General features: G+C 38.6%; 34 non-coding genes across 34 annotated transcripts; all 34 read left to right on the top strand.

Annotated features, from left to right (window-relative positions):
- Positions 1-623: 623 nt before the first annotated feature.
- On the top strand, positions 624-695 carry Trnae-uuc. The gene has a single exon. It is a non-coding gene; the product is annotated as a tRNA-Glu (tRNA).
- A 183-nt stretch (positions 696-878) lies between these two features.
- Positions 879-980, top strand: Trnaf-gaa. The gene has a single exon. It is a non-coding gene; the product is annotated as a tRNA-Phe (tRNA).
- A 177-nt stretch (positions 981-1,157) lies between these two features.
- On the top strand, positions 1,158-1,229 carry Trnae-uuc. Its single transcript has one exon. It is a non-coding gene; the product is annotated as a tRNA-Glu (tRNA).
- A 183-nt stretch (positions 1,230-1,412) lies between these two features.
- Positions 1,413-1,514, top strand: Trnaf-gaa. Its single transcript has one exon. It is a non-coding gene; the product is annotated as a tRNA-Phe (tRNA).
- Positions 1,515-1,691: 177 nt separating this feature from the next.
- Trnae-uuc lies at positions 1,692-1,763 on the top strand. The gene has a single exon. It is a non-coding gene; the product is annotated as a tRNA-Glu (tRNA).
- Positions 1,764-1,945: 182 nt separating this feature from the next.
- On the top strand, positions 1,946-2,047 carry Trnaf-gaa. Its single transcript has one exon. It is a non-coding gene; the product is annotated as a tRNA-Phe (tRNA).
- Positions 2,048-2,757: 710 nt separating this feature from the next.
- On the top strand, positions 2,758-2,829 carry Trnae-uuc. The gene has a single exon. It is a non-coding gene; the product is annotated as a tRNA-Glu (tRNA).
- Positions 2,830-3,012: 183 nt separating this feature from the next.
- Trnaf-gaa lies at positions 3,013-3,114 on the top strand. Its single transcript has one exon. It is a non-coding gene; the product is annotated as a tRNA-Phe (tRNA).
- A 177-nt stretch (positions 3,115-3,291) lies between these two features.
- On the top strand, positions 3,292-3,363 carry Trnae-uuc. Its single transcript has one exon. It is a non-coding gene; the product is annotated as a tRNA-Glu (tRNA).
- A 183-nt stretch (positions 3,364-3,546) lies between these two features.
- On the top strand, positions 3,547-3,648 carry Trnaf-aaa. The gene has a single exon. It is a non-coding gene; the product is annotated as a tRNA-Phe (tRNA).
- A 178-nt stretch (positions 3,649-3,826) lies between these two features.
- On the top strand, positions 3,827-3,898 carry Trnae-uuc. Its single transcript has one exon. It is a non-coding gene; the product is annotated as a tRNA-Glu (tRNA).
- Positions 3,899-4,614: 716 nt separating this feature from the next.
- On the top strand, positions 4,615-4,716 carry Trnaf-gaa. The gene has a single exon. It is a non-coding gene; the product is annotated as a tRNA-Phe (tRNA).
- Positions 4,717-4,893: 177 nt separating this feature from the next.
- On the top strand, positions 4,894-4,965 carry Trnae-uuc. Its single transcript has one exon. It is a non-coding gene; the product is annotated as a tRNA-Glu (tRNA).
- A 183-nt stretch (positions 4,966-5,148) lies between these two features.
- Trnaf-aaa lies at positions 5,149-5,250 on the top strand. Its single transcript has one exon. It is a non-coding gene; the product is annotated as a tRNA-Phe (tRNA).
- A 178-nt stretch (positions 5,251-5,428) lies between these two features.
- Positions 5,429-5,500, top strand: Trnae-uuc. Its single transcript has one exon. It is a non-coding gene; the product is annotated as a tRNA-Glu (tRNA).
- A 715-nt stretch (positions 5,501-6,215) lies between these two features.
- Trnaf-gaa lies at positions 6,216-6,317 on the top strand. The gene has a single exon. It is a non-coding gene; the product is annotated as a tRNA-Phe (tRNA).
- A 711-nt stretch (positions 6,318-7,028) lies between these two features.
- On the top strand, positions 7,029-7,100 carry Trnae-uuc. The gene has a single exon. It is a non-coding gene; the product is annotated as a tRNA-Glu (tRNA).
- A 182-nt stretch (positions 7,101-7,282) lies between these two features.
- Trnaf-gaa lies at positions 7,283-7,384 on the top strand. The gene has a single exon. It is a non-coding gene; the product is annotated as a tRNA-Phe (tRNA).
- Positions 7,385-7,561: 177 nt separating this feature from the next.
- Trnae-uuc lies at positions 7,562-7,633 on the top strand. The gene has a single exon. It is a non-coding gene; the product is annotated as a tRNA-Glu (tRNA).
- Positions 7,634-8,095: 462 nt separating this feature from the next.
- Trnae-uuc lies at positions 8,096-8,167 on the top strand. The gene has a single exon. It is a non-coding gene; the product is annotated as a tRNA-Glu (tRNA).
- Positions 8,168-8,628: 461 nt separating this feature from the next.
- On the top strand, positions 8,629-8,700 carry Trnae-uuc. Its single transcript has one exon. It is a non-coding gene; the product is annotated as a tRNA-Glu (tRNA).
- Positions 8,701-9,164: 464 nt separating this feature from the next.
- On the top strand, positions 9,165-9,236 carry Trnae-uuc. Its single transcript has one exon. It is a non-coding gene; the product is annotated as a tRNA-Glu (tRNA).
- Positions 9,237-9,419: 183 nt separating this feature from the next.
- On the top strand, positions 9,420-9,521 carry Trnaf-gaa. Its single transcript has one exon. It is a non-coding gene; the product is annotated as a tRNA-Phe (tRNA).
- Positions 9,522-9,698: 177 nt separating this feature from the next.
- Positions 9,699-9,770, top strand: Trnae-uuc. The gene has a single exon. It is a non-coding gene; the product is annotated as a tRNA-Glu (tRNA).
- A 461-nt stretch (positions 9,771-10,231) lies between these two features.
- Trnae-uuc lies at positions 10,232-10,303 on the top strand. The gene has a single exon. It is a non-coding gene; the product is annotated as a tRNA-Glu (tRNA).
- Positions 10,304-10,765: 462 nt separating this feature from the next.
- Positions 10,766-10,837, top strand: Trnae-uuc. Its single transcript has one exon. It is a non-coding gene; the product is annotated as a tRNA-Glu (tRNA).
- Positions 10,838-11,020: 183 nt separating this feature from the next.
- On the top strand, positions 11,021-11,122 carry Trnaf-gaa. The gene has a single exon. It is a non-coding gene; the product is annotated as a tRNA-Phe (tRNA).
- A 178-nt stretch (positions 11,123-11,300) lies between these two features.
- Positions 11,301-11,372, top strand: Trnae-uuc. The gene has a single exon. It is a non-coding gene; the product is annotated as a tRNA-Glu (tRNA).
- Positions 11,373-11,555: 183 nt separating this feature from the next.
- On the top strand, positions 11,556-11,657 carry Trnaf-gaa. Its single transcript has one exon. It is a non-coding gene; the product is annotated as a tRNA-Phe (tRNA).
- Positions 11,658-11,834: 177 nt separating this feature from the next.
- Positions 11,835-11,906, top strand: Trnae-uuc. Its single transcript has one exon. It is a non-coding gene; the product is annotated as a tRNA-Glu (tRNA).
- A 994-nt stretch (positions 11,907-12,900) lies between these two features.
- On the top strand, positions 12,901-12,972 carry Trnae-uuc. Its single transcript has one exon. It is a non-coding gene; the product is annotated as a tRNA-Glu (tRNA).
- Positions 12,973-13,434: 462 nt separating this feature from the next.
- Positions 13,435-13,506, top strand: Trnae-uuc. Its single transcript has one exon. It is a non-coding gene; the product is annotated as a tRNA-Glu (tRNA).
- A 461-nt stretch (positions 13,507-13,967) lies between these two features.
- Trnae-uuc lies at positions 13,968-14,039 on the top strand. Its single transcript has one exon. It is a non-coding gene; the product is annotated as a tRNA-Glu (tRNA).
- Positions 14,040-14,502: 463 nt separating this feature from the next.
- Trnae-uuc lies at positions 14,503-14,574 on the top strand. Its single transcript has one exon. It is a non-coding gene; the product is annotated as a tRNA-Glu (tRNA).
- The last annotated feature ends 93 nt before the right edge of the window (positions 14,575-14,667 follow it).

Here is a 14,667-nt window from a genome sequence, read left to right as displayed (position 1 = left end):
GATAAATTTATGGACAAAACATCATCGTATCATAATACTATTCTTCGCGCTGTATTTAATCAAGAAATTATTTCCTAAGGTGAGCAGGTATCCCATATGGTCTAGCGGTTAGCATTTCTGGTTTTCACCCAGACGTCCCGGGTTCTACTCCCGGTATGGGAAAAATGCATTTTTTTAAATCTAGAAGGTCTTACTTTTATAATTAGATAAAGTTTTGATTATTGCGCAAAAACAATGGCGAAGAAGAGCAGTCCTTCTTTGTTTGACATTTTGTGCACTTGTTTTTTTTTCATACAAAATTCATCATATTTAAGCCCAAGCAGACGAAGTCTGGACATGAACGTGCCGAAATAGCTCAGTTGGGAGAGCGTCAGACTGAAGATCTAAAGGTCTCTGGTTCAATCCGGAGAGTTTGAAGGAACTCTGAAAAATCCCCTGTTTCGGCATTTTTTAAACCATTTTTGTTAGCTGGAGCTCTTTCACAGTCAAGACACGGCAGACATGTTTGTAAAGAATGGTACAAATATGAGCTTGATAAATTTATGGAGAAAACATCATCGTATCTTAATACTATTCTTCGCGCTGTATTTAATCAAGAAAACATTTCCTAAGGTGAGCAGATATCCCATATGGTCTAGCGGTTAGGATTTCTGGTTTTCACCCAGACGGCCCGGGTTCGACTCCCGGTATAGGAAAAAATGCATTTTTTTAAATCTAGAAGGTCTTACTTTTATAATTAGAAAAAGTTTTGATTATTGCGCATAAACAATGGCAAAGAAGAGCAGTCCTTCTTTGGTTGCCATTTTGCGCACTTTTTATTTCTTCATTCAAAATTCATCATATTTAAGCCCGAGCAGACTAAGTCTGGACATGAACTTGCTGAAATAGCTCAGTTGGGAGAGCGTCAGACTGAAGATCTGAAGGTCCCTGGTTCAATCCGGAAAGTTTGTAGGAACTCCGAAAAATCCCGGGTTTCGGCATTTTTTAAACCATTTTTGTTAGCTGGAGCTCTTTCACAGTCAAGACACGGCAGACATGTTTGTAAAGAATGGTACAAATATGAGCTTGATAAATTTATGGAGAAAACATCATCGTATCTTAATACTATTCTTCGCGCTGTATTTAATCAAGAAAACATTTCCTAAGGTGAGCAGATATCCCATATGGTCTAGCGGTTAGGATTTCTGGTTTTCACCCAGACTGCCCGGGTTCGACTCCCGGTATGGGAAAAAATGCATTTTTATAAATCTAGAAGGTCTTACTTTTATAATTAGATAAAGTTTTGATTATTGCGCAGAAAACAATGGCGAGGAAGAGCAGTCCTTCTTTGATTGCCATTTTGGCACTTTTTATTTTTTCATTCAAAATTCATCATATTTAAGCCCGAGCAGACGAAGTCTGGACATGAACGTGCCGAAATAGCTCAGTTGGGAGAGCGTCAGACTGAAGATCTGGAGGTCCCTGGTTCAATCCGGAGAGTTTGTAGGAACTCTGAAAAATCCCGGGTTTCGGCATTTTTTAAACCATTTTTGTTAACTGGAGCTCTTTCACAGTCAAGACACAACAGACATGTTTGTAAAGAATGGTACAAATATGAGCTTGATAAATTTATGGAGAAAACATCATCGTACCTTAATACTATTCTTCGCCCTGTATTTAATCAAGAAAACATTTCCTAAAGTGAGCAGATATCCCATATGGTCTAGCGGTTAGGATTTCTGGTTTTCACCCAGACGGCTCGGGTTCGACTCCCGGTATGGGAAAAAATGCATTTTTTTAAATCTAGAAGGTCTTACTTTTATAATTAGATAAAGTTTTGATTATTGCGCAAAAACAATGGCGAGGAAGAGCAGTCCTTCTTTGGTTGCCTTTTTGGCACTTTTTATTTTTTCATTCAAAATTCATCATATTTAAGCCCGAGCAGACTAAGTCTGGACATAAACGTTCCGAAATAGCTCAGTTGGTAGAGCGTCAGACTGAAGATCTGAAGGTCCCTAGTTCAATCCGGAGAGTTTGTAGAAACTCTGAAAAATCCCGGGTTTCGGCATTTTTTAAACCATTTTTGTTAACTGGACATCTTTCACAGTCAAGACACGGCAGACATATTTGTAAAGAATGGTACAAATATGAGCTTGATAAATTTATGGAGAAAACATCATCGTATCATAATACTATTCTTCGCGCTGTATTTAATCAAGAAAACATTTCCTAAGGTGAGCAGGTATCCCATATGGTCTAGCGGTTAGGATTTCTGGTTTTAACCCAGACGTCCCGGGTTCTACTCCCGGTATGGGAAAAATGCATTTTTTTAAATCTAGAAGGTCTTACTTTTATAATTAGATAAAGTTTTGATTATTGCGCAAAAACAATGGCGAAGAAGAGCAGTCCTTCTTTGGTTGAAATTTTGCGCACTTGTTATTTTTTCATACAAAATTCATCATAATTAAGCCCGAGCCGACGAAGTCTGGACATGAACGTGCCGAAATAGCTCAGTTGGGAGAGCGTCAGACTGAAGATCTGAAGGTCTCTGGTTCAATCCGGAGAGTTTGTAGGAACTCTGAAAAATCCCCTGTTTTGGCATTTTTTAAACCATTTTTGATAACTGGAGCTCTTTCACAGTCAAGACACGGCAGACATGTTTGTAAAGAATGGTACAAATATGAGCTTGATAAATTTATGGAGAAAACATCATCGTACCTCAATACTATTCTTCGCGCTGTATTTAATTAAGAAAACATTTCCTTAGGTGAGCAGATATCCCATATGGTCTAGCGGTTAGGATTTCTGGTTTTCACCCAGACTGCCCGGGTTCGACTCCCGGTATGGGAAAAAATGCATTTTTTTAAATCTAGAAGGTCTTACTTTTATAATTAGATAAAGTTTTGATTATTGCGCAAAAACAATGGCGAAGAAGAGCAGTCCTTCTTTGGTTGCCATTTTGCGCACTTTTTATTTCTTCATTCAAAATTCATCATATTTAAGCCCGAGCAGACTAAGTCTGGACATGAACGTGCCGAAATAGCTCAGTTGGGAGAGCGTCAGACTGAAGATCTGAAGGTCCCTGGTTCAATCCGGAGAGTTTGTAGGAACTCTGAAAAATCCCGGGTTTCGGCATTTTTTAAACCATTTTTGTTAACTGGACCTCTTTCACAGTCAAGACACGGCAGACATGTTTGTAAAGAATGGCACAAATATGAGCTTGATAAATTTATGGACAAAACATCATCGTATCATAATACTATTCTTCGCGCTGTATTTAATCAAGAAAACATTTCCTAAGGTGAGCAGGTATCCCATATGGTCTAGCGGTTAGGATTTTTGGTTTTCACCCAGACGTCCCGGGTTCTACTCCCGGTATGGGAAAAATGCATTTTTTTTAAATCTAGAAGGTCTTACTTTTATAATTAGATAAAGTTTTGATTATTGCGCAAAATCAATGGCGAAGAATAGCAGTCCTTCTTTGTTTGACATTTTGCGCACTTTTTATTTTTTCATACAAAATTCATCATGTTTAAGCCCGAGCAGACGAAGTCTGGACATGAACTTGCCGAAATAGCTCAGTTGGGAGAGCGTCAGACTAAAGATCTGAAGATCTCTGGTTCAATCCGGAGAGTTTGTAATAACTCTGAAAAATCCCGGGTTTCGGCATTTTTTTAAACCATTTTTGTTAACTGGACCTCTTTCACAGTCAAGACACAGCAGACATGTTTGTAAAGAATGGCACAAATATGAGCTTGATAAATTTATGGACAAAACATCATCGTATCATAATACATTTCTTCGCGCTGTATTTAATCAAGAAAACATTTCCTAAGGTGAGCAGGTATCCCATATGGTCTAGCGGTTAGGATTTTTGGTTTTCACCCAGACGTCCCGGGTTCTACTCCCGGTATGGGAAAAATGCATTTTTTTAAATCTAGAAGGTCTAACTTTTATAATTAGATAAAGTTTTGATTATTGCGCAAAAACAATGGCGAAGAAGAGCAGTCCTTCTTTGTTTGACATTTTGCGCACTTGTTATTTTTTCATACAAAATTTATCATATTTAAGCCCGAGCAGACGAAGTCTGGACATGAACGTGCCGAAATAGCTCAGTTGGGAGAGCGTCAGACTGAAGATCTGAAGGTCTCTGGTTCAATCTGGAGAGTTTGTAGGAACTCTGAAAAATCCCCTGTTTCGGCATTTTTTAAACCATTTTTGTTAACTGGAGCTCTTTCACAGTCAAGACACGGCAGACATGTTTGTAAAGAATGGTACAAATATGAGCTTGATAAATTTATGGAGAAAACATCATCGTACCTCTATACTATTCCTCGCGCTGTATTTAATCAAGAAAACATTTCCTAAGGTGAGCAGATATCATATATGGTCTAGCGGTTAGGATTTCTGGTTTTCACCCAGACTGCCCGGGTTCGACTCCCGGTATGGGAAAAAATGCATTTTTTTAAATCTAGAAGGTCTTACTTTTATAATTAGATAAAGTTTTGATTATTGCGCAAAAACAATGGCGAAGAAGAGCAGTCCTTCTTTGGTTGCCATTTTGCGCACTTTTTATTTCTTCATTCAAAATTCATCATATTTAAGCCCGAGCAGACTAAGTCTGGACATGAACGTGCCGAAATAGCTCAGTTGGGAGAGCGTCAGACTGAAGATCTGAAGGTCCCTGGTTCAATCCGGAGAGTTTGTAGGAACTCTGAAAAATCCCGGGTTTCGGCATTTTTTAAACCATTTTTGTTAACTGGACCTCTTTCACAGTCAAGACACGGCAGACATGTTTGTAAAGAATGGCACAAATATGAGCTTGATAAATTTATGGACAAAACATCATCGTATCATAATACTATTCTTCGCGCTGTATTTAATCAAGAAAACATTTCCTAAGGTGAGCAGGTATCCCATATGGTCTAGCGGTTAGGATTTTTGGTTTTCACCCAGACGTCCCGGGTTCTACTCCCGGTATGGGAAAAATGCATTTTTTTTAAATCTAGAAGGTCTTACTTTTATAATTAGATAAAGTTTTGATTATTGCGCAAAATCAATGGCGAAGAATAGCAGTCCTTCTTTGTTTGACATTTTGCGCACTTTTTATTTTTTCATACAAAATTCATCATGTTTAAGCCCGAGCAGACGAAGTCTGGACATGAACTTGCCGAAATAGCTCAGTTGGGAGAGCGTCAGACTAAAGATCTGAAGATCTCTGGTTCAATCCGGAGAGTTTGTAATAACTCTGAAAAATCCCGGGTTTCGGCATTTTTTTAAACCATTTTTGTTAACTGGACCTCTTTCACAGTCAAGACACAGCAGACATGTTTGTAAAGAATGGCACAAATATGAGCTTGATAAATTTATGGACAAAACATCATCGTATCATAATACATTTCTTCGCGCTGTATTTAATCAAGAAAACATTTCCTAAGGTGAGCAGGTATCCCATATGGTCTAGCGGTTAGGATTTTTGGTTTTCACCCAGACGTCCCGGGTTCTACTCCCGGTATGGGAAAAATGCATTTTTTTAAATCTAGAAGGTCTAACTTTTATAATTAGATAAAGTTTTGATTATTGCGCAAAAACAATGGCGAAGAAGAGCAGTCCTTCTTTGTTTGACATTTTGCGCACTTGTTATTTTTTCATACAAAATTTATCATATTTAAGCCCGAGCAGACGAAGTCTGGACATGAACGTGCCGAAATAGCTCAGTTGGGAGAGCGTCAGACTGAAGATCTGAAGGTCTCTGGTTCAATCTGGAGAGTTTGTAGGAACTCTGAAAAATCCCCTGTTTCGGCATTTTTTAAACCATTTTTGTTAACTGGAGCTCTTTCACAGTCAAGACACGGCAGACATGTTTGTAAAGAATGGTACAAATATGAGCTTGATAAATTTATGGAGAAAACATCATCGTACCTCTATACTATTCCTCGCGCTGTATTTAATCAAGAAAACATTTCCTAAGGTGAGCAGATATCATATATGGTCTAGCGGTTAGGATTTCTGGTTTTCACCCAGACGTCCCGGGTTCTACTCCCGGTATGGGAAAAATGCATTTTTTTAAATCTAGAAGGTCTAACGTTTATAATTAGATAAAGTTTTGACTATTGCGCAAAAACAATGGCGAAGAACAGCAGTCCTTCTTTGGTTGACATTTTGCGCACTTTTTATTTCTTCATTCAAAATTCATCATATTTAAGCCCGAGCAGACTAAGTCTGGACATGAACGTGCCGAAATAGCTCAGTTGGGAGAGCGTCAGACTGAAGATCTGAAGGTCCCTGGTTCAATCCGGAGAGTTTGTAGGAACTCCGAAAAATCCCGGGTTTCGGCATTTTTTAAACCATTTTTGTTAACTGGAGCTCTTTCACAGTCAAGACACGGCAGACATGTTTGTAAAGAATGGTACAAATATGAGCTTGATAAATTTATGGAGAAAACATCATCGTACCTCAATACTATTCTTCGCGCTGTATTTAATCAAGAAAACATTTCCTAAGGTGAGCAGATATCCCATATGGTCTAGCGGTTAGGATTTCTGGTTTTAACCCAGACGGCCCGGGTTCGACTCCCGGTATGGGAAAAAATGCATTTTTTTAAATCTAGAAGGTCTTACTTTTATAATTAGATAAAGTTTTGATTATTGCGCAAAAACAATGGCGAGGAAGAGCAGTCCTTCTTTGGTTGCCATTTTGCGCACTTTTTATTTCTTCATTCAAAATTCATCATATTTAAGCCCGAGCAGACTAAGTCTGGACATGAACGTGCCGAAATAGCTCAGTTGGGAGAGCGTCAGACTGAAGATCTAAAGGTCTCTGGTTCAATCCGGAGAGTTTGTAGGAACTCTGAAAAATCCCCTGTTTCGGCATTTTTTAAACCATTTTTGTTAACTGGAGCTCTTTCACAGTCAAGACACGGCAGACATGTTTGTAAAGAATGGTACAAATATGAGCTTGATAAATTTATGGAGAAAACATCATCGTACCTCAATACTATTCCTCGCGCTGTATTTAATCAAGAAAACATTTCCTAAGGTGAGCAGATATCCCATATGGTCTAGCGGTTAGGATTTCTGGTTTTCACCCAGACGTCCCGGGTTCTACTCCCGGTATGGGAAAAATGCATTTTTTTAAATCTAGAAGGTCTAACTTTTATAATTAGATAAAGTTTTGACTATTGCGCAAAAACAATGGCGAAGAAGAGCAGTCCTTCTTTGGTTGACATTTTGCGCACTTTTTATTTCTTCATTCAAAATTCATCATATTTAAGCCCGAGCAGACTAAGTCTGGACATGAACGTGCCGAAATAGCTCAGTTGGGAGAGCGTCAGACTGAAGATCTGAAGGTCCCTGGTTCAATCCGGAGAGTTTGTAGGAACTCCGAAAAATCCCGGGTTTCGGCATTTTTTAAACCATTTTTGTTAACTGGAGCTCTTTCACAGTCAAGACACGGCAGACATGTTTGTAAAGAATGGTACAAATATGAGCTTGATAAATTTATGGAGAAAACATCATCGTACCTCAATACTATTCTTCGCGCTGTATTTTATCAAGAAAACATTTCCTAAGGTGAGCAGATATCCCATATGGTCTAGCGGTTAGGATTTCTGGTTTTCACCCAGACGGCCCGGGTTCGACTCCCGGTATGGGAAAAAATGCATTTTTTTAAATCTAGAAGGTCTTACTTTTATAATTAGATAAAGTTTTGATTATTGCGCAAAAACAATGGCGAGGAAGAGCAGTCCTTCTTTGGTTGCCATTTTGCGCACTTTTTATTTCTTCATTCAAAATTCATCATTTTTAAGCCCGAGCAGACTAAGTCTGGACATGAACGTGCCGAAATAGCTCAGTTGGGAGAGCGTCAGACTGAAGATCTGAAGGTCTCTGGTTCAATCCGGAGAGTTTGTAGGAACTCTGAAAAATCCCCTGTTTCGGCATTTTTGAAACCATTTTTGTTAACTGGAGCTCTTTCACAGTCAAGACACGGCAGACATGTTTGTAAAGAATGGTACAAATATGAGCTTGATAAATTTATGGAGAAAACATCATCGTATCTTTATACTATTATTCGCGCTGTATTTAATCAAGAAAACATTTCCTAAGGTGAGCAGATATCCCATATGGTCTAGCGGTTAGGATTTCTGGTTTTCACCCAGACGGCCCGGGTTCGACTCCCGGTATGAGAAAAAATGCATTTTTTAAATCTAGAAGGTCTTACTTTTATAATTAGATAAAGTTTTGATTATTGCGCAAAAACAATGGCGAAGAAGAGCAGTCCTTCTTTGGTTGCCATTTTGCGCACTTTTTATTTCTTCATTCAAAATTCATCATATTTAAGCCCGAGCAGACTAAGTCTGGACATGAACGTGCCGAAATAGCTCAGTTGGGAGAGCGTCAGACTGAAGATCTGAAGGTCCCTGGTTCAATCCGGAGAGTTTGTAGGAACTCTGAAAATTCCCGGATTTCTGCATTTTTCAAACCATTTTTGTTAACTGGAGCTCTTTCACAGTCGAGACACGGCAGACATGTTTGTAAAGAATGGTACAAATATGAGCTTGATAAATTTATGGAGAAAACATCATCGTACCTTAATACTATTCTTCGCGCTGTATTTAATCAAGAAAACATTTCCTAAGGTGAGCAGATATCCCATATGGTCTAGCGGTTAGGATTTCTGGTTTTCACCCAGACGGCCCGGGTTCGACTCCCGCTATGGGAAAAAATGCATTTTTTTAAATCTAGAAGGTCTTACTTTTATAATTAGAAAAAGTTTTGATTATTGCGCAGAAAACAATGCCGAGGAAGAGCAGTCCTTCTTTGGTTGCCATTTTGCGCACTTTTTATTTCTTCATTCAAAATTCATCATATTTAAGCCCGAGCAGACTAAGTCTGGACATGAACTTGCTGAAATAGCTCAGTTGGGAGAGCGTCAGACTGAAGATCTGAATGTCCCTGTTTCAATCCGGAGAGTTTGTAGAAACTCTGAAAAATCCCGGGTTTCGGCATTTTTTTAAACCATTTTTGTTAACTGGAGCTCTTTCACAGTCAAGACACAACAGACATGTTTGTAAAGAATGGTACAAATATGAGCTTGATAAATTTATGGAGAAAACATCATCGTATCATAATACTATTCTTCGCGCTGTATTTAATCAAGAAAACATTTCCTAAGGTGAGCAGATATCCCATATGGTCTAGCGGTTAGGATTTCTGGTTTTCACCCAGACTGCCCGGGTTCGACTCCCGGTATGGGAAAAAATGCATTTTTTTAAATCTAGAAGGTCTTACTTTTATAATTAGATAAAGTTTTGATTATTGCGCAAAATCAATGGCGAAGTATAGCAGTCCTTCTTTGTTTGACATTTTGCGCACTTTTTATTTTTTCATACAAAATTCATCATATTTAAGCCCGAGCAGACGAAGTCTGGACATGAACGTGCCGAAATAGCTCAGTTGGGAGAGCGTCAGACTGAAGATCTGAAGGTCCCTGGTTCAATCCGGAGAGTTTGTAGGAACTCTGAAAAATCCCGGGTTTCGGCATTTTTTAAACCATTTTTGTTAACTGGAGCTCTTTCACAGTCAAGACACAACAGACATGTTTGTAAAGAATGGTACAAATATGAGCTTGATAAATTTATGGAGAAAACATCATCGTACCTTAATACTATTCTTCGCGCTGTATTTAATCAAGAAAACATTTCCTAAGGTGAGCAGATATCCCATATGGTCTAGCGGTTAGGATTTCTGGTTTTCACCCAGACGTCCCGGGTTCTACTCCCGGTATGGGAAAAATGCATTTTTTTAAATCTAGAAGGTCTAACTTTTATAATTAGATAAAGTTTTGATTATTGCGCAAAAACAATGGCGAAGAAGAGCAGTCCTTCTTTGTTTGACATTTTGCGCACTTGTTATTTTTTCATACAAAATTTATCATATTTAAGCCCGAGCAGACGAAGTCTGGACATGAACGTGCCGAAATAGCTTAGTTGGGAGAGCGTCAGACTGAAGATCTGAAGGTCTCTGGTTCAATCTGGAGAGTTTGTAGGAACTCTGAAAAATCCCCTGTTTCGGCATTTTTTAAACCATTTTTGTTAACTGGAGCTCTTTCACAGTCAAGACACGGCAGACATGTTTGTAAAGAATGGTACAAATATGAGCTTGATAAATTTATGGAGAAAACATCATCGTACCTCAATACTATTCTTCGCGCTGTATTTAATCAAGAAAACATTTCCTAAGGTGAGCAGATATCCCATATGGTCTAGCGGTTAGGATTTCTGGTTTTCACCCAGACGGCCCGGGTTCGACTCCCGGTATGGGAAAAAATGCATTTTTTTAAATCTAGAAGGTCTTACTTTTATAATTAGATAAAGTTTTGATTATTGCGCAAAAACAATGGCGAGGAAGAGCAGTCCTTCTTTGGTTGCCATTTTGCGCACTTTTTATTTCTTCATTCAAAATTCATCATATTTAAGCCCGAGCAGACTAAGTCTGGACATGAACGTGCCGAAATAGCTCAGTTGGGAGAGCGTCAGACTGAAGATCTGAAGGTCTCTGGTTCAATCCGGAGAGTTTGTAGGAACTCTGAAAAATCCCCTGTTTCGGCATTTTTTAAACCATTTTTGTTAACTGGAGCTCTTTCACAGTCAAGACACGGCAGACATGTTTGTAAAGAATGGTACAAATATGAGCTTGATAAATTCATGGAGAAAACATCATCGTATCTTTATACTATTATTCGCGCTGTATTTAATCAAGAAAACATTTCCTAAGGTGAGCAGATATCCCATATGGTCTAGCGGTTAGGATTTCTGGTTTTCACCCAGACGGCCCGGGTTCGACTCCCGGTATGAGAAAAAATGCATTTTTTTAAATCTAGAAGGTCTTACTTTTATAATTAGATAAAGTTTTGATTATTGCGCAAAAACAATGGCGAAGAAGAGCAGTCCTTCTTTGGTTGCCATTTTGCGCACTTTTTATTTCTTCATTCAAAATTCATCATATTTAAGCCCGAGCAGACTAAGTCTGGACATGAACTTGCTGAAATAGCTCAGTTGGGAGAGCGTCAGACTGAAGATCTGAATGTCCCTGGTTCAATCCGGAGAGTTTGTAGGAACTCTGAAAAATCCCGGGTTTCGGCATTTTTTTAAACCATTTTTGTTAACTGGAGCTCTTTCACAGTCAAGACACAACAGACATGTTTGTAAAGAATGGTACAAATATGAGCTTGATAAATTTATGGAGAAAACATCATCGTATCATAATACTATTCTTCGCGCTGTATTTAATCAAGAAAACATTTCCTAAGGTGAGCAGATATCCCATATGGTCTAGCGGTTAGGATTTCTGGTTTTCACCCAGACTGCCCGGGTTCGACTCCCGGTATGGGAAAAAATGCATTTTTTTAAATCTAGAAGGTCTTACTTTTATAATTAGATAAAGTTTTGATTATTGCGCAAAATCAATGGCGAAGAATAGCAGTCCTTCTTTGTTTGACATTTTGCGCACTTTTTATTTTTTCATACAAAATTCATCATATTTAAGCCCGAGCAGACGAAGTCTGGACATGAACGTGCCGAAATAGCTCAGTTGGGAGAGCGTCAGACTGAAGATCTGAAGGTCCCTGGTTCAATCCGGAGAGTTTGTAGGAACTCTGAAAAATCCCGGGTTTCGGCATTTTTTAAACCATTTTTGTTAACTGGAGCTCTTTCACAGTTAAGACACAACAGACATGTTTGTAAAGAATGGTACAAATATGAGCTTGATAAATTTATGGAGAAAACATCATCGTACCTTAATACTATTCTTCGCGCTGTATTTAATCAAGAAAACATTTCCTAAGGTGAGCAGATATCCCATATGGTCTAGCGGTTAGGATTTCTGGTTTTCACCCAGACGTCCCGGGTTCTACTCCCGGTATGGGAAAAATGCATTTTTTTAAATCTAGAAGGTCTAATTTTTATAATTAGATAAAGTTTTGATTATTGCGCAAAAACAATGGCGAAGAAGAGCAGTCCTTCTTTGTTTGACATTTTGCGCACTTGTTATTTTTTCATACAAAATTTATCATATTTAAGCCCGAGCAGACGAAGTCTGGACATGAACGTGCCGAAATAGCTTAGTTGGGAGAGCGTCAGACTGAAGATCTGAAGGTCTCTGGTTCAATCTGGAGAGTTTGTAGGAACTCTGAAAAATCCCCTGTTTCGGCATTTTTTAAACCATTTTTGTTAACTGGAGCTCTTTCACAGTCAAGACACGGCAGACATGTTTGTAAAGAATGGTACAAATATGAGCTTGATAAATTTATGGAGAAAACATCATCGTACCTCAATACTATTCCTCGCGCTGTATTTAATCAAGAAAACATTTCCTAAGTTGAGCAGATATCATATATGGTCTAGCGGTTAGGATTTCTGGTTTTCACCCAGACGTCCCGGGTTCTACTCCCGGTATGGGAAAAATGGATTTTTTTAAATCTAGAAGGTCTAACTTTTATAATTAGATAAAGTTTTGACTATTGCGCAAAAACAATGGCGAAGAAGAGCAGTCCTTCTTTGGTTGACATTTTGCGCACTTTTTATTTCTTCATTCAAAATTCATCATATTTAAGCCCGAGCAGACTAAGTCTGGACATGAACGTGCCGAAATAGCTCAGTTGGGAGAGCGTCAGACTGAAGATCTGAAGGTCCCTGGTTCAATCCTGAGAGTTTGTAGGAACTCCGAAAAATCCCGGGTTTCGGCATTTTTTAAACCATTTTTGTTAACTGGAGCTCTTTCACAGTCAAGACACGGCAGACATGTTTGTAAAGAATGGTACAAATATGAGCTTGATAAATTTATGGAGAAAACATCATCGTACCTCAATACTATTCTTCGCGCTGTATTTAATCAAGAAAACATTTCCTAAGGTGAGCAGATATCCCATATGGTCTAGCGGTTAGGATTTCTGGTTTTCACCCAGACGGCCCGGGTTCGACTCCCGGTATGGGAAAAAATGCATTTTTTTAAATCTAGAAGGTCTTACTTTTATAATTAGATAAAGTTTTGATTATTGCGCAAAAACAATGGCGAGGAAGAGCAGTCCTTCTTTGGTTGCCATTTTGCGCACTTTTTATTTCTTCATTCAAAATTCATCATATTTAAGCCCGAGCAGACTAAGTCTGGACATGAACGTGCCGAAATAGCTCAGTTGGGAGAGCGTCAGACTGAAGATCTGAAGGTCTCTGGTTCAATCCGGAGAGTTTGTAGGAACTCTGAAAAATCCCCTGTTTCGGCATTTTTTAAACCATTTTTGTTAACTGGAGCTCTTTCACAGTCAAGACACGGCAGACATGTTTGTAAAGAATGGTACAAATATGAGCTTGATAAATTCATGGAGAAAACATCATCGTATCTTTATACTATTATTCGCGCTGTATTTAATCAAGAAAACATTTCCTAAGGTGAGCAGATATCCCATATGGTCTAGCGGTTAGGATTTCTGGTTTTCACCCAGACGGCCCGGGTTCGACTCCCGGTATGAGAAAAAATGCTTTTTTTAAATCTAGAAGGTCTTACTTTTATAATTAGATAAAGTTTTGATTATTGCGCAAAAACAATGGCGAAGAAGAGCAGTCCTTCTTTGGTTGCCATTTTGCGCACTTTTTATTTCTTCATTCAAAATTCATCATATTTAAGCCCGAGCAGACTAAGTCTGGACATGAACGTGCCGAAATAGCTCAGTTGGGAGAGCGTCAGACTGAAGATCTGAAGGTCCCTGGTTCAATCCGGAGAGTTTGTAGGAACTCTGAAAATTCCCGGATTTCTGCATTTTTTAAACCATTTTTGTTAACTGGAGCTCTTTCACAGTCAAGACACGGCAGACATGTTTGTAAAGAATGGTACAAATATGAGCTTGATAAATTTATGGAGAAAACATCATCGTACCTTAATACTATTCTTCGCGCTGTATTTAATCAAGAAAACATTTCCTAAGGTGAGCAGATATCCCATATGGTCTAGCGGTTAGGATTTCTGGTTTTCACCCAGACGGCCCGGGTTCGACTCCCGGTATGGGAAAAAATGCATTTTTTTAAATCTAGAAGGTCTTACTTTTATAATTAGATAAAGTTTTGATTATTGCGCAGAAAACAATGCCGAGGAAGAGCAGTCCTTCTTTGATTGCCATTTTGGCACTTTTTATTTTTTCATTCAAAATTCATCATATTTAAGCCCGAGAAGACTAAGTCTGGAAATGAACGTGCCGAAATAGTTCAGTTGGGAGAGCGTCAGACTGAAGATCTGAAGGTCCCTGGTTCAATCCTGAGAGTTTGTAGAAACTCTGAAAAATCCCGGGTTTCGGCATTTTTTTAAACCATTTTTGTTAACTGGACCTCTTTCACAGTCAAGACACGTCAGACATGTTTGTAAAGAATGGCACAAATATGAGCTTGATAAATTTATGGACAAAACATCATCGTATCATAATACTATTCTTCGCGCTGTATTTAATCAAGAAAACATTTCCTAAGGTGAGCAGGTATCCCATATGGTCTAGCGGTTAGGATTTCTGGTTTTCACCCAGACTGCCCGGGTTCGACTCCCGGTATGGGAAAAAATGCATTTTTTTAAATCTAGAAGGTCTTACTTTTATAATTAGAAAAAGTTTTGATTATTGCGCATAAACAATGGCGAAGAAGAGCAGTCC

This window comes from Nematostella vectensis, chromosome 11 (assembly GCF_932526225.1).
Source record: "Nematostella vectensis chromosome 11, jaNemVect1.1, whole genome shotgun sequence".
NCBI lineage: Eukaryota > Metazoa > Cnidaria > Anthozoa > Actiniaria > Edwardsiidae > Nematostella > Nematostella vectensis.
The sequence above is the reverse complement of the archived record's forward strand: the minus strand, read 5'-3'. Positions and strand labels throughout refer to the sequence as shown.